Source organism: Triticum aestivum, chromosome 3D (genome assembly GCF_018294505.1).
Source record: "Triticum aestivum cultivar Chinese Spring chromosome 3D, IWGSC CS RefSeq v2.1, whole genome shotgun sequence".
NCBI classification, from domain to species: Eukaryota; Viridiplantae; Streptophyta; class Magnoliopsida; order Poales; family Poaceae; genus Triticum; species Triticum aestivum.
In genome coordinates this window covers 28,937,653-28,951,449 of record NC_057802.1, presented here as the reverse complement: position 1 = coordinate 28,951,449, position 13,797 = coordinate 28,937,653, and the positions used below count along the sequence as shown (strand labels likewise).

The 13,797-nt window shown below is 43.7% G+C and overlaps 1 pseudogene; it reads right to left on the bottom strand.

The window, feature by feature from the left end:
* Positions 1-2,674: 2,674 nt before the first annotated feature.
* Positions 2,675-4,147, bottom strand: LOC123073911 (peptidyl-prolyl cis-trans isomerase CYP59-like; annotated as a pseudogene).
* Positions 4,148-13,797: the final 9,650 nt, after the last annotated feature.

Here is a 13,797-nt window from a genome sequence, read left to right as displayed (position 1 = left end):
CAGATGAGTTCTCGTCCGAAACCCTGATACTCCGAAAGAGATTGTCCAGTTTGTACACGAAGTGAGTCCAGTTTTTGCCGTAACCCTCTCTACTGTTTAGCACATGCTATGTGGGTGAAATGATGATACCATGCCAAGTTTCGACATTTTCAGAGTTCATTTTGTAGTGATTTTCAATTTCACGGTCATTTAGCTCTCTAAACAAATCGGTAAATGACTGAAAAATAGCAAATGATGTCAGAAAGTTTTGAAAATTGATGACGTCGTTTTGAATGGTGCGTACGAACGCAAAAAAGTCTGGAGTTGTAATAAGTTTAAGAAAATGAAGTGCCAGTGTAACAGATGAGTTCTCGTCGGAAACCCTGATACTTCGAAAGAGATTGTCCAGTTTGTACACGAAGTGCGTCCAGTTTTTGCCGTAACCCTCTCTACTCTTTTGCACATGCTAGGTGGGTGAAATGATGATACCATGCCAAGTTTCGACATTTTCTGAGTTCATTTCGTAGTGATTTTTTATTTCACGGTCATTTAGATCTCTAAACAAATCGGTAAATGACTGAAAAAATAGCAAATGATGTCAGAAAGTGTTGAAAATTGATGACGTCGCTTTGAATGGTGCGTACGAACGCAAAAAAAGTCTGGAGTTATAATAAGTTTAAAAAAATGAAGTGCCAGTGTAACAGATGAGTTCTCGTCCGAAACCCTGATACTCCGAAAGAGATTGTCTAGTTTGCACACGTAGTGCGTCCAGTTTTTGCCGTAACCCTCTCAACTCTTTTGCACATACTATGTGGGTGAAATGATGTTACCATGCCAAGTTTCGACATTTTCAGAATTCATTTTGTAGCGATTTTCAATTTCACGGTCATTTAGCTCTCTAAAAAATCGGTAAATGATTAAAAATAGCAAATGATGTCAGAAAGTTTTGAAAATTGATGACGTCGCTTTGAATGGTGTGTACGGAACGTAAAAAAGTCTGGAGTTGTAATAAGTTTAAAAAAATGAAGTGCCCATGTAAGAGATGAGTTCTCGTCAGAAATCCTGATATTTCGAAAGAGATTGTCCAGTTTATACACGAAGTGCGTCCAGTTTTTGCCGTAACACAAGAAGTCCGGAGTTGTAATAAGTTATTAAAGATAAAAATAGCCACAATGCTCATTAATTAGCTTCAAGCCTTTCGGAATAGTGCAAACTGCACTGCACGTAGCTCCGTGCAGTCTACACTATTTCTCAAGGCTTAAAGCTAAGCAACGTGCAGATGAGCATTGCGCCTCTCCTTCATCGTCTCTGCACTCAGGGCTTATAAACCGCTCCTAGTGCCTCTCTCTTCGCGAGGTGGGACTAAAAAACAGCATACTAAGAAACTATAGTACCGGTTCATGGCACGAACCGGTACTAAAGGTGCCCGTGGGGCCCCAGCCTGACCACAGCCTGACGCAGCCTCATTAGTACCGGTTCGTGACATGAACCGGTACTAAAGGTTGCTCACGAACCGGTACTAATGATCTCCGCCCGCCTAGCCGTTGGAACCGGCACTAATGGACACATTAGTGCCGGCTCAAAATCAAACCGGCACTAATGTGCTTCACATTTGACCCTTTTTCTACTAGTGCTAGTATCATATTACTTCTATCCATCGTATATGCAAGCTAGCTAGCAGGTAGTGCTAAACCTTGACATTTTTCAAATTTGGTCAAATGGATGCTGCTATTCACCATACTACTAGTATTACCTTTGATGATTATTATACATGGTCATTGTGCATCTTGTGTCAAAGATTTAATTCCTCCAAATTGGTATACGCTTCTCTGCAACCTGTCTCAGAGATGAACACTTAAAAAAAAGACCACGAGAAGCGCGGAATCCAAAAGCAATTGCAGTTCATATGTATGATTCAGCAGCAGTTGAGTGCAACAATTGTAGGCGAAGTGAGCACTCTACTAGAAGTAGTATTCAGAGATACAAACTTGAACATCACAAAAACTATTTATTCTACACTAGAGGTGGTAGAGACTTTAAAATTTCCTCTACTAACCTACTCCCAACCGCGCTCCGCCGCCTGTGTAATTTCGCTTCCGGCGCCACAGTGAAGCTAACCTTATTTTTCAAAGCTATATACACGGTGTGAAAAGCCAGCTCTGCTTGGTAAATGAGACTAAACTTCTAGAGATTTTGTTAATTATCTGGTGATTTTGTTTTTGCGCACAGTAGTATGTACAGATTATTTAAGAACAAAAAATAAGTAGCTTGCCAAATGCCAAATATCTAACTGCTACTGAACATCTAAACCAATCAAGATTATCATAGTATTGTTAGCAATGAACCTTTCGGTTCAGATTAGAAAATTCATAGTTAGGTGTATCATATCTAAGAGCTTGTTAGCAACAACTGCAATAAATAAATAGGAACCACGTATAGCTATACAAGTATCATATATATAGTGGGAAACATCATTTCAACTTAAAGTTATAAAATTTTAACACGGTTATCATAGTATCATACTCCCTCCGTCCGAAAAAGATTATCCCTCAAGTTTGTGCTAGATACATCCATTTGAGGAACAAACTTTTGCGGATGGAGGGAGTATCTATGAAGGACAATGTATCACGAATGAAGAAACAAGCAGACTGAACACTTAAGTGGAACTCACTAGTACAGTAGGAAACTGGTCGTCTACTTCAGTGATTTTTTCAATTGAAATTTTGCTAGTTGTCAACTTGTCATTTTGTGTGATATTTTGAATAACATAGGTGAGAAATTTAAAAGCCTATCATCTTCTTTGCCTTGCTTGCTTCCTCTCTCATCATGATGATTTCTTCCCCGCCTGCTCATGTCGCGGTCACCCCGAGGGGGAAGCTTCAACTTTCCGTATCTTATTTCGGTCGGCACCTGGATGATCTTCCAGATCAGCATTAGTACGTACCGTCATCGTCGAACACTAAATCATAACTTCTGCGGTTGTTCCCGCCTCTGTGAGTGTTTTGATCTTCCAAAACATAATTGGTGCCTTTGTTTTCCTCCTCAACGCCTTGATCACAATCTCGGGCCAGGTGATCCGGGGCACCACACTTGAGGCGCCCATCTTTATCGGCATTTCGTGTGCTTTGCCTGAACCGACCCCACAGTTTTGAAACATTTTGTGCAAAATCAACCTGGATCCTCCTGTCATGAATCAGGCTATCTTCCATCTTAAAATATGCACGCTCACAATCCTCCTTTGCCTCGAATTCAATGAAAGCATAGCATAAGCTATCTCCGGTCTTGCAGTCACGAATTATTTCAGCCGATGTCATGGTTCCGAAACGAGAAAAGATTGTACGCAGATCCTCGTCCTCTGTAATTGGGTTAAGTTTAGAAATATACAAGACATTGTCTGCCTGTTCGACTCCTGGAATGTCTCCGCCGCAGTGATCGCAGCTAACGATCACGACACTAGCAAGTGCATCATCCGAAGGAACGTCTAAGCGATCTTCTGCAATCTCGGCACGTGGCTTTCCTATGGGAGAATCCCCAGGGATGAGTTCTGCAAGCTGAGGAGGATCATCGAATGGATCGTCCAAGACATATGTATGTTTAATCCTTATGTCCATGAATGGTCTCCCTTTTATCAGCAACACATGATTCATTTATCTTTGCCAGTGTGTCGAAACCTTCACCTTCAGCGACCACCCCAAACACAGTGTGTTTACCATCAAGACCGTCCACGCCGTCCCGCAAGGTGAAGTAGAACTGCGAGCCACCTGCCATGGCGACGGTGCCAGCCTTTGAATGCCTCAGGTCCGGACGGAACTCGTCATCGAAAAAACGATCTTGATCGCCATGAAGGATCTTGTACACAGAATCACCTCCAGTGCCGATTCCGGTTGGGTCCCCTGTGTGTGCCAGGAAATCCCTCTCCACCTTGTGGAAGAGGCAGCCGTTGTAGTACTTGATCTTGCAGAGCTTGAGGAAGTTCTTAGTGGTGATGGGCAACTCGTCTGTGTGTAGATCCACCTCGATGTCGCCCACGCTCGTAACGATCAGAACCGACATCTCGGGCGCGGCCCCGCTGTGTGCGCTGCTCAGTTGCCGTCCGCCTCCAACCTCGCTCTGCGTCCCTGCGGGCCGATCGGTCGGGAAGAACTTCTCTGCGGTCGATCCCCTCCTCCTCTAGTGTTCCTCCTCTTCCTCTATTTTTAGGGTATAAACCCTTCTGACTTATAACCCGTAGTCCAATTGGATACCGAAATCACGTATACATGGTTTTCCTAATTAACCTAGAAGACCTACTCAAACTAGTACTCCTACGTACTTAGAGCATCTCCAACAGAGACGCTAAATAAGCCACGCGCCTAAAAAAATGGTTTTTAGCGTGCGCGCAACCGAATCGGCAACTCCAGCAGACGTGCAAAAATCACGCGCGCTAAAAATCACTCCGCGCGCCGAACAGAACTACATCGCGCACTACTTTTTTGGGCGTCCGCTACCGTGCGTGCGACAGAAAGAAATCGCGCGCGAGCGAGCAACCGCCGCTGAACTCTCCGCCCGCGCCCGCTTTCGCCCCGCCTCGCGCTGCCGCCGCCAACCTCCAGCCATGGACGGGCGCACTGATACCCCCCTAACCCCTCCATACACGCGCGACCTCTCCGCCGCCGCCGCCGCCACAAACCCTAGCGCGGACTTGACCTCCGCCACCGTTGTGGCTCCGAACACTGGCCTCACGCGCGGGCTCTTCATGCCGCCCGGGAAGAAGATGGGGAATGATTGTTGATGTTTAATTCGTTTGTGTGAACTTGTTTGTCATGAACTTTGCTTGTGATCATCTTGTTTGTGCGAACTTTGCGTGTTTTTGAACTATGCTATGAATTTGAACTATGCTATGTTTCTCATTGATGTTTGAGATCATCTTGTTTGTGTGAAATTTGTATATTTTGGATGTTTGAGATCATCTTGTATGTGTTGTTTGTGCACCGGCTGGTCGCACACGCTCTATTTACCGCGCCTGCTGAAGCGGCACGCTCAAAATTTTGGGCGCCTGGTGAAGCAACTGACTAGTTCGGCGCGCAAAAGCGCTATTTCGGCACTGTACAAAAATTTAACGCGCTGCGCCTGCGCGCGTCTGTTGGAGATGCTCTTAGCCATACAAACACAAGTCTTGAGGTGTTGCTCCATCGCCCCTAGCATCAGTGCAAACCACCGCATGGTGTGCATCAGTGCATGGTGTTACGATGGAACCGCTCATTGTTGAGCTGCTTGCGATGCGGGGATTTGCTCAGCTGCTGGGCTTCCTTCATGTCGTCGTGGAAACTGATTATCGATTAGAGGTGGTGAACCTCTAGTCTTCGGGTTGCAATTCTCGGTCTATTGTTGCGCCTATCCTCCATGAAATTGAGGAGCTTGCTACTGCTTTCGGTCTTTTCCTGTTCAACATGTTTGGAGATCCAAAAACGTAGCATTCTGGCGGAAACTGATAGTTGGCTGGTCGTAAGTCCAAGCTTCCTGGCATCTAGCTTGATGGACGATTGTAACAATGCAAACAAAAATACTAGACCCGTGTACACGGGCACCCCATCACATTGACATGTTTCGATTTTTTCCAACATGTTGATGTGCAAAAACATGAGAAAACACAATGAGGATGGCGCTGATTATGAATCGGAACTTGTTTAAAAGCTTCCGTTAAGGTCTCCGTTTGAAGACTCCCTTTTCATGATCGATGTCCATTTTGTCATATTTAGGTTTCAATGGTGTTTCGGAGGTCCATAGGCAACATTGAGCTTTGCTCACAGTGTGCCGACGAAGAGTGCAAGAGAAAGACAATGTCTCGCTTTCTCCAAGGATGCATGTGTAGTTTTAAAAATATGCAACGATAACCTTGTAAGGGTTGGTTGACTTTAATATACGAACTTTCACCTCTTCAAACAACAACAAACATAACCCCACATTAGTGAACCAACATGACTCTATTGGAGCAATTCCATACCATCATAAAGTCGAGCCTCTTACCGCACATGATTTCAAAATGATACCTGAGTAAAATGAATCGATGATATGATCAGCTTCTCCTTCAGGAGGCCAATGGAGGGTGAGTTCGTCAAGGAGCGCCTCTCCTAGTCCATCCTTGTCAGGTAGCTCGCTCTTCCCAAGGATAATTCTTTTGGCTGGAATCAAGATGTCCTACTTTACGCCCTGAAGCTCGTGAGAGCCGCCCACCCAATAATAACTTTTTTAATTCTAGCCTTGAAGATATGTGAGTTACGAAGTTTAAATTCAACCAAACTATGCATTCTGAAAATCCATCAATATTCAATCATCCTACTCTCTCCACCATTCCAAGAAAATATACTATACATTGCGAAAATATTCAACTATATAATTTTAATTATTAATAAGTTTACCTTAAGTTCAAAAGGCTACAATTCAATTTCTTAGTATAACATAAATATAGTAATAGGGTTTTCACATATGGGAAATTACAAGATATCAAGTAAAATTAATCCATTATGAATTTCTAAATTTCCATTATGTCAACTGAATTATGAAACTGGAACTCAAAACAACTTAAAAGTGAAAGTAATGTGGAATAACTTATGTTATAAGTTCTCAAACATTTTTTAGTAAAAAAAACTACATTGGAGTTAAATTGAGCGAGAAATGGCCACTAGGACTTTCAAAAGAATTTTGTAAATAACTGTTTTTGAATATCTCAAGGTGTAGCATCTATAAAACATCCAACCTGGTCAACCTTGCTGGAATATATGTGCCATGTTAAATGGGGTAAAATATGCCACAAAGTTCTCAAATCTGGTAGTTCAAGAAAGTTTCTTCAGTAGAGTTGTTCTCACAAGTATAAATAAATGCTGACCCGCAAAAAAAAGTATAAATAAATGCTAAACTTTCTTTTGGCTAATAAAAATATGTGCGTTTCTCTGAACTTTTGGCCCGTTCACCGTATATAATTATTTTTTCTCACGTGCCTATCTGAGGTGGTACTAAAAAATTTATCCGTCCATGCATAAGTAAAATTTTGGGTTGGGCCTCCAAATCGTGCAGTCAAGGGGTGTGCTTCGCATCTTCTTTTTTCTTCAATAGGGTCGCAGGGTGTCAGTCCCTTAAGTGGGCCAAGTGGCCCGCCCCGCGTCTTTTTTCCTTCTACTGGGCCGTAGGGAAAAATTTGCTGCTACACTTTTTTTCCTTTGATTGGGCCGCGGAGAGTCAGTCCCCTATATGTGCCAGGCCTCTCCGCATCTTTTTCACTAGATTGGGCCGCAAGAAAAGAAATTAAATGCTACTCGTGTGGGATTCAAACTCAGGATCTCTCCTATCAAGATTTGATGAAGGCTCCAGTCGACTGACCGGTGCGTACAATTGTGTTACAAGAGATGGTTCGTTAGCCAATTAATAGTACTGCCTCGATTCTTTACACCTAATTCCATCAATTTACACCTCCTACCCATGTGGGAGTAATAGGATGAAGAAGAAGTAGTAGCCGCATATCCTGGATCTCCGGCACAGATTGATGTATTTTCTCTACTTTTTTGGATGCATATTGATAGTGATGAATGTGAGAGTACCACGTTGATTTTCTGGGATGTAAACAACATAAACTGTCGTTTTTTAAAAGATCATATGTAAATAGAATAATCTATCATTCTTCAAGAGCTTAGATCAAGCTTAATTTTGGTAAGCCAAAACGGTTTTGGAGCCTTCTTGCATTTGTACATATGATTATGCATATACCATCCACACAGGCACCAGCCAAAAATTTAGTCATATGCTAGATGACTAGTAGAAAACAGGGCTTTGGTCCAGGTCGGGCCAGCCTATTATTCCCGGTTCAGTCACGAACCGGGACCCATGGGGGCAACAGTCCCGGTTCGTGAGGCCAGGGGGCTGGCCGGGCCTCGTGGGGCATTGGTCTCGGTTCGTCTGGACCCTTTGGTCCCGGTTCCAGACACATTAGTTTTCATCTTCTCTCTACATTAACCTCTTAGAATCCAGTCTAATTATAGGTCGAGCTTTTTATGACGCATGCCACTCGAAAGATTGAAAGTGAATCCTCTATTTCTAAATACTTACAAGCCACTAGCAATTTTTCTAAGCATGCAACTATGCCACATCAGCACCTATGCATGTCAACCAGAAACATTAAGTTGCATTTATTTACATGTAATCCATTGTCTAATCTTTCTAAGCATGCAACCATGCCACGTCAAAACCTATGCATGTCAATTATAAGTTACACTATTGTATTAATTTAGCGATTTAATCGTGCCACATTAGCAAGTCATACATGTCGTCCATAAGTTATATTTTTTGAGTCAATTTCTATATTTTCATACGTGGTATATGTGTTGGATAATTGAAGCATACCTATACAGTTCATGATTTGTATTCTTTATAAAAAGAGAATGGCATTTTCTTAAGTACAATGTAAATTGAGAGTCCTTTTTTGCATTAGTTTAGTTGTTTTTCTAGCACCTATTGATACAATTGTTATAACAAGGTTCCCGCGGCAAGGCGCGGGGCATTGTCAAGTTATCTTTAACGTACACCACCATATGCCATCTTTGTTCGCATTTGTTTTGCAAATCTTATATTTTAAGAGACTTAGTAAAGAATATCATACATATAATAATTACCCTAGTTTGTTAAGTAAAAAGATGTTTAACAAGCCATGAAAAAACTTCATGAATAGAAAAAAAGATTCCTGGATTTCAAACTACTTTCATGAATTTTAATAAAAGTTCACAAATTAAGAAAACTCAGACTATACAAATACTCACAACTTTAGAAATATTCACGAATTTAAAAGAAATCTCATGAATTTGAAAAATATCTGTCGGTTTTAAAAATACTCATGGATTTGAATAAATATTCATGAATTAAAATGTCAAAAATAAAATAGAAAATGAAAAATAGAATTAAGAGAAAAACCAATAGGAAAAATATAAATGTCAAAATAAGTAAAAACCATAAAATCAGAGGAAAACAGAAAATAAAACAGGCAAGATCGCTTAATCTTAGAAATATTGGCAGGGGCAAGCCAATATTTGTCATAGCGAAACGTACGCCTCAAGGAAGATTTGTCTGGCTCCTGGTCACAAGGAAAGGTCGTATAGAATACGTTTTCGCTGACCTGAAACGTAAGCTTTCGTATCCGTCAAGCACTCTACTTGATAACCTCTTGGCCTATATATCCAACCAAACAGAGCGCCACGCCCCGAATCCAATCCCCCGATGAGCAGCAGATCCACCGGCGGCAAGGCCGGCGTACCATCGATCGTCGGAGTCCAGACTACGCGACGACGGGGGCGGGCCTCTCCCATCCCGTTCACGACGGTTCGGCTCCCGCAGGCGGCGTCTCGCTGAGTCAGGCGGGCGGGCTCGATCCACCGGCCGGGGACTAATTCCTCGGAATTAGCTGCTAATCCCCCGTCCATTCATGGCAGCACGCATGAGGTGGCGCGATTAATTAGTCCCACCTCGCCATTCCGGTCGGAACTCGCGGCCTTTAAATGCGCCCCATTCGCCGTATCACTCGCCGAGTCTGGTGGCGCAGACCTGTAACTCCGAGCTTCTACGGAGGGTATTGTTGGCGGGGGAAAAGAGCTCGGCTCGCGTGAGCGTCGCCGGCAACGGTGGCGGAGCCGAGCTCTGGGTTGTGGTTGGTTGTGTGCTGTTGCGCCTTGACTTGAGCCTGGGAGGGCAATGTAGTGGCGCTGAAGTGCGCCGGGCATCAATGCCGGCTGGAACCTCGCCCCCCCCCCCCCCCCCTGTGGGGGGGGGGGGGGGTACTGGGTTCGTCGGCGCACACACACTCCTCCACCCCTACCTCGCCAACTCTTTTTGTAGTTTTGCCCCGGCATTGCCTTCTCACATCTATCTATGCTCAAGAAACCCAGCTCAATGAATTTAAAGTAATTCAGAGATGAGACGGGACAAACTCTGTGGCCTCTCAGAAATTTATATACAGCCGGTCCAACGGGAAGCACTAGCACTGCAGCAACATGATCGACTGCGCAAAAGCTTACTTGTCTCGAGGTTTTTCACCTCAACGTAGCTTGGATAGTCACCTGTTGTGTTGAGGCTTGCACTGGTTGAAGCTTCGACGATGCGTGGTCTCAGTTATGGTCGAAGCTTCAGTTCGATCCGACTTGAATTTCTACTCTTAAAATGAACCATGATAGGCTGAGGCATCTCTGGTTTTCTTATGTGCGCAAATGAGATTGTGAGAACGAGATGGATCAAACGCGCCGCCGATCGAAGAAGAATAAAAGTATTTCCCAACACCCTCCCTGAGCTCTGCCAAAGAATTAACCACATGATGTCGTTCTTGCTTTCAGAGACTGTTAAAAATTCCTCTACTAACCTACTAGTAGAGCACAACAGCAAGGCCGACCTTCTTTGCTTATTTTTATTCCTCTACTAACACGGTGCGAGAAGCCTGCTCTGCTTGGTAATTCGGGTGATTTTTATTTTCGAGCATGGTAGTATCTGCAGCTTGCTTATAAGAACAAAACAAAAGTAGATCGCCGAAAGACAAGTATTTAACTGCTGCTCAACGCCTAAACCAATCAAGATTATCATATTATATATTGTTAAAAATGAACCAAAAGTTAGGTGTTTCAGTTAGTTCAGAAAGTTCAGAGTTAGGTGTGCTTTTCTCTTCAGTTAGTATCATACCTATGGAGTAGAATGTATCACGAAAGAATAGGCACAGATGCCAAAAAAGTACTCCCTGCAGTGATCTAAACGCCCTTATATTTATTTACGGAGGGAGTACATAAATAGGCAACACGTATAGCTATACCGGAATTTAACACGATTATCATAGTACCATATCTACCCACAATATAATAATAATCATAGTATCTTATCTAAAGATTAGAATGTAACTCGAATGAAGAAACAAGCAGACTTGAACACTCAAGTGGAACTGGTTGTCAAAAAGGAAACTGTTAATCTACTTTAGTGATTTTTTTTCAATTGAAAATTTGCTAGTTCCGTCATTCTTTGTGATATTTTGAATATGATAGTGGACAAATTTAAAAGATGAAAATGAGTTGGTGATTGAGTTGTATGTTATTGCATATTTTCTGGATTTCGCAATCTCTGTTTACCATTGTACCAAAATGAGCGATGTTTAGACTCAACCTGATGATCATCACATGGAAATGGAGGAAGTGGGCACTCATAGGGCCACCCGCGGCACAATTAAATCAGCTGAATTTTCTGGTTCACAGTCATCTTCAAAGGAGGAAGCTTTTGGTTCACAACCATCTTCGCAGGAACAATGTTTTGGTGGACAACAATCTGCTGCTCTTTGAGGTTTGATCCTGATGCGCTTAGGGAAGCTTTTTGCATAGATGGTCATAGAAAATGAGTTGCCCTTTGCTTTTGGTGAGAAGATGGGCTTTAGGGAATTTATATCCAGATCCCACCCACGTCTCAAACTGCCATCTAGAAGAATTTGTACCAGAGACACATTGGGACTGTTACCGAAAAAGGCTTTCGCCCCGCTTTATAAATAAAGCAAACCACCACAGCCACAAAGTACCATACAGGTTCACACACACACACACCCAGGTCGCACGACAAATAGTACAGGAGGTGCAACTGAGGGCACAACTCAGCAAGCCCTAAAAGAAAAAAGAAAAGGCGGTAGCACCGCAACGAGGAAACTAATCTGGCTCAGGTGGTGGCGGAGGTAGCGGCAGCGCCAAGCGTAGAGCCATCGCACGAAGATTAGCAATGATGATGTTGATGGCGTCCCGATCCTGGTGGTGGTTAAGCGGCCGCCAAAGTTCTCAACCTCTCCCTCACCAGCCTTGACGTTGTGCTTCCTTGAGTACCTCAGGTTCCTCGGGAACTTCGGGTCCATCCCCTTGGTGGAGGCCTGGCGCTGGCGCTTAGGCTTCTTAATGCCGTTCCTGTGCGCCTTGTACGACTGGTTGTGCGCCATGTAGTTCTTCGACTTGGCCATTTCTGATCCATTCTGCTGCGGCTCCGGTGTGCTGGGGTTCGGCCGCGGTGGCGGCGGAAGAAGGGCTAGGGTTTCGATAGACCACTTTCAGACTGTTCTTCCAAGAGAAAGCAAGCTTAAGAAATTCTTCAAGGATTCTTGTCAGTGAGTTGGCCTAACAACATATTGCTGGATTTCTCAGCAGCAAGATGGATATATCACTTTGGCAAAATGTTTTACTGATGCATCTTAGAGTCTACAGAAGAAATCAGTGGGTTTTTCTTGATGAGGGGGAACAATTGGGATGCCATAGGGAGAGATGTTGGACTGATTGGGGTTTGGAGAGAGTAATGACTTTAATTGTTGACAATGCAAGTTCCAATGACGGTCGTGTTGTTTATTTGAGGAGGCGGCTGAGATGAATCCACATAGCTAACTGCAAGTTCTTGCACATGATGTGTGTTTCACATGTTGTTAACCTTATTGGGCAAGATGGCATAAAAGAAGTGGACATCTCCACGAAGCGTTGTAAAGTTGTTATTATGTATGTTAGTAATGGTGGTTAAAGAATTGTCAAGTTTAAGGAAATTGTTGAGGAAGAAAAGGTGGACAACAAGGCATTTCTGAAGCTTGATATCCTAACCAGATGGAGCTCAACATTTCTCATGCTCAAATATGCAAATATTTATGAGAAGGTGTGCACAACGTTAGATGAAGAGGATATTACTTACATCAGTGACCTTTCTAAATAGAATGATGGCTTTGGTTGCCCTGAAGAAAGATTGGGAGAATGCAGAGTAGTTTTGAACAATTTCTGGAGCATTTTCATGACCTTACTGTTTGTGTCTCTTCTACTCTCCAGGTCACTTCCAAGTTCCAATAGCTTCTTTCATGAGATTGCATAAGTGCATTTGTTCCAATAATTTTTTGCCCGAAAGAGCATGTGATCCTCCAATAGATGACACTGACATAGAAACAAACAGTTGAATTCTTTTGCGTTGATAGAGTTCAACAGGAGGGACTCCACGTTGGGACAACCTTCCAAATGCAAAAGGACAAGACAGGCGAGGTTCGGTAAAATGTCTGGTCGAAACGACTTGTCAAGTCTCTGGAATTGAAAACAGATAATTGTTGAAGTGAAGAGGGCAAGATCATCTCCCTTGTGCAAACTAAGCTCGAGAAATTGTGGATCTTTATATCTTGGAACAAGAACTGATCAATTTGCGAGCTTATAGCATCTGATATTAGATGTAAAGTGGTGTGGTTTGTGAGGCAAACATGTAGACACCACTGGTAATTTTGCTTGCAGCCTGCATCCTGCCATCCAAACTATCACGGGTAGTGATTCTAGAGATGAACACCCCTGAAGAAATATCGGTTTAAACGTTATTTATAGCCTACAACTTTGATTCTTGGTCGGCGCCGCCCCAGCATGTGGCCTTGGAGTCGGCTAGGGATGAGTGGCCTCGGGGTGGCTCACGATCACCTCGGTACTCTCCGCCGAGGCGCTCATCGGAGGTTCCAGGTCCCTTGGAGCCGGCACGGAAGAAGAAGAACAACAAGAAGAAGTCCAGATATGGTTCGGTGACTCCTCATGCGGCGCCCATGTTGATGGCTGGGTCTCCGATGGTGGAGGCGCAGGGTAGGCGGCTCCGATGGCTCCCCCAGCTCGGGTGGAGGTTAGCCCCAGGTCACCCAAGGAGACGATGTGCTTCAACTGTGGCGTGGCGGGTCACTTATGCTCGGAGTGCTCAGCCCCACCTCGGTGCCCTATGACCCTGGGTTACTTGGGGTATGGGTTGGAGGGTGAAGGTTTCTATTATGTCGACGTGGAATTGGTCTCTTTACCCACT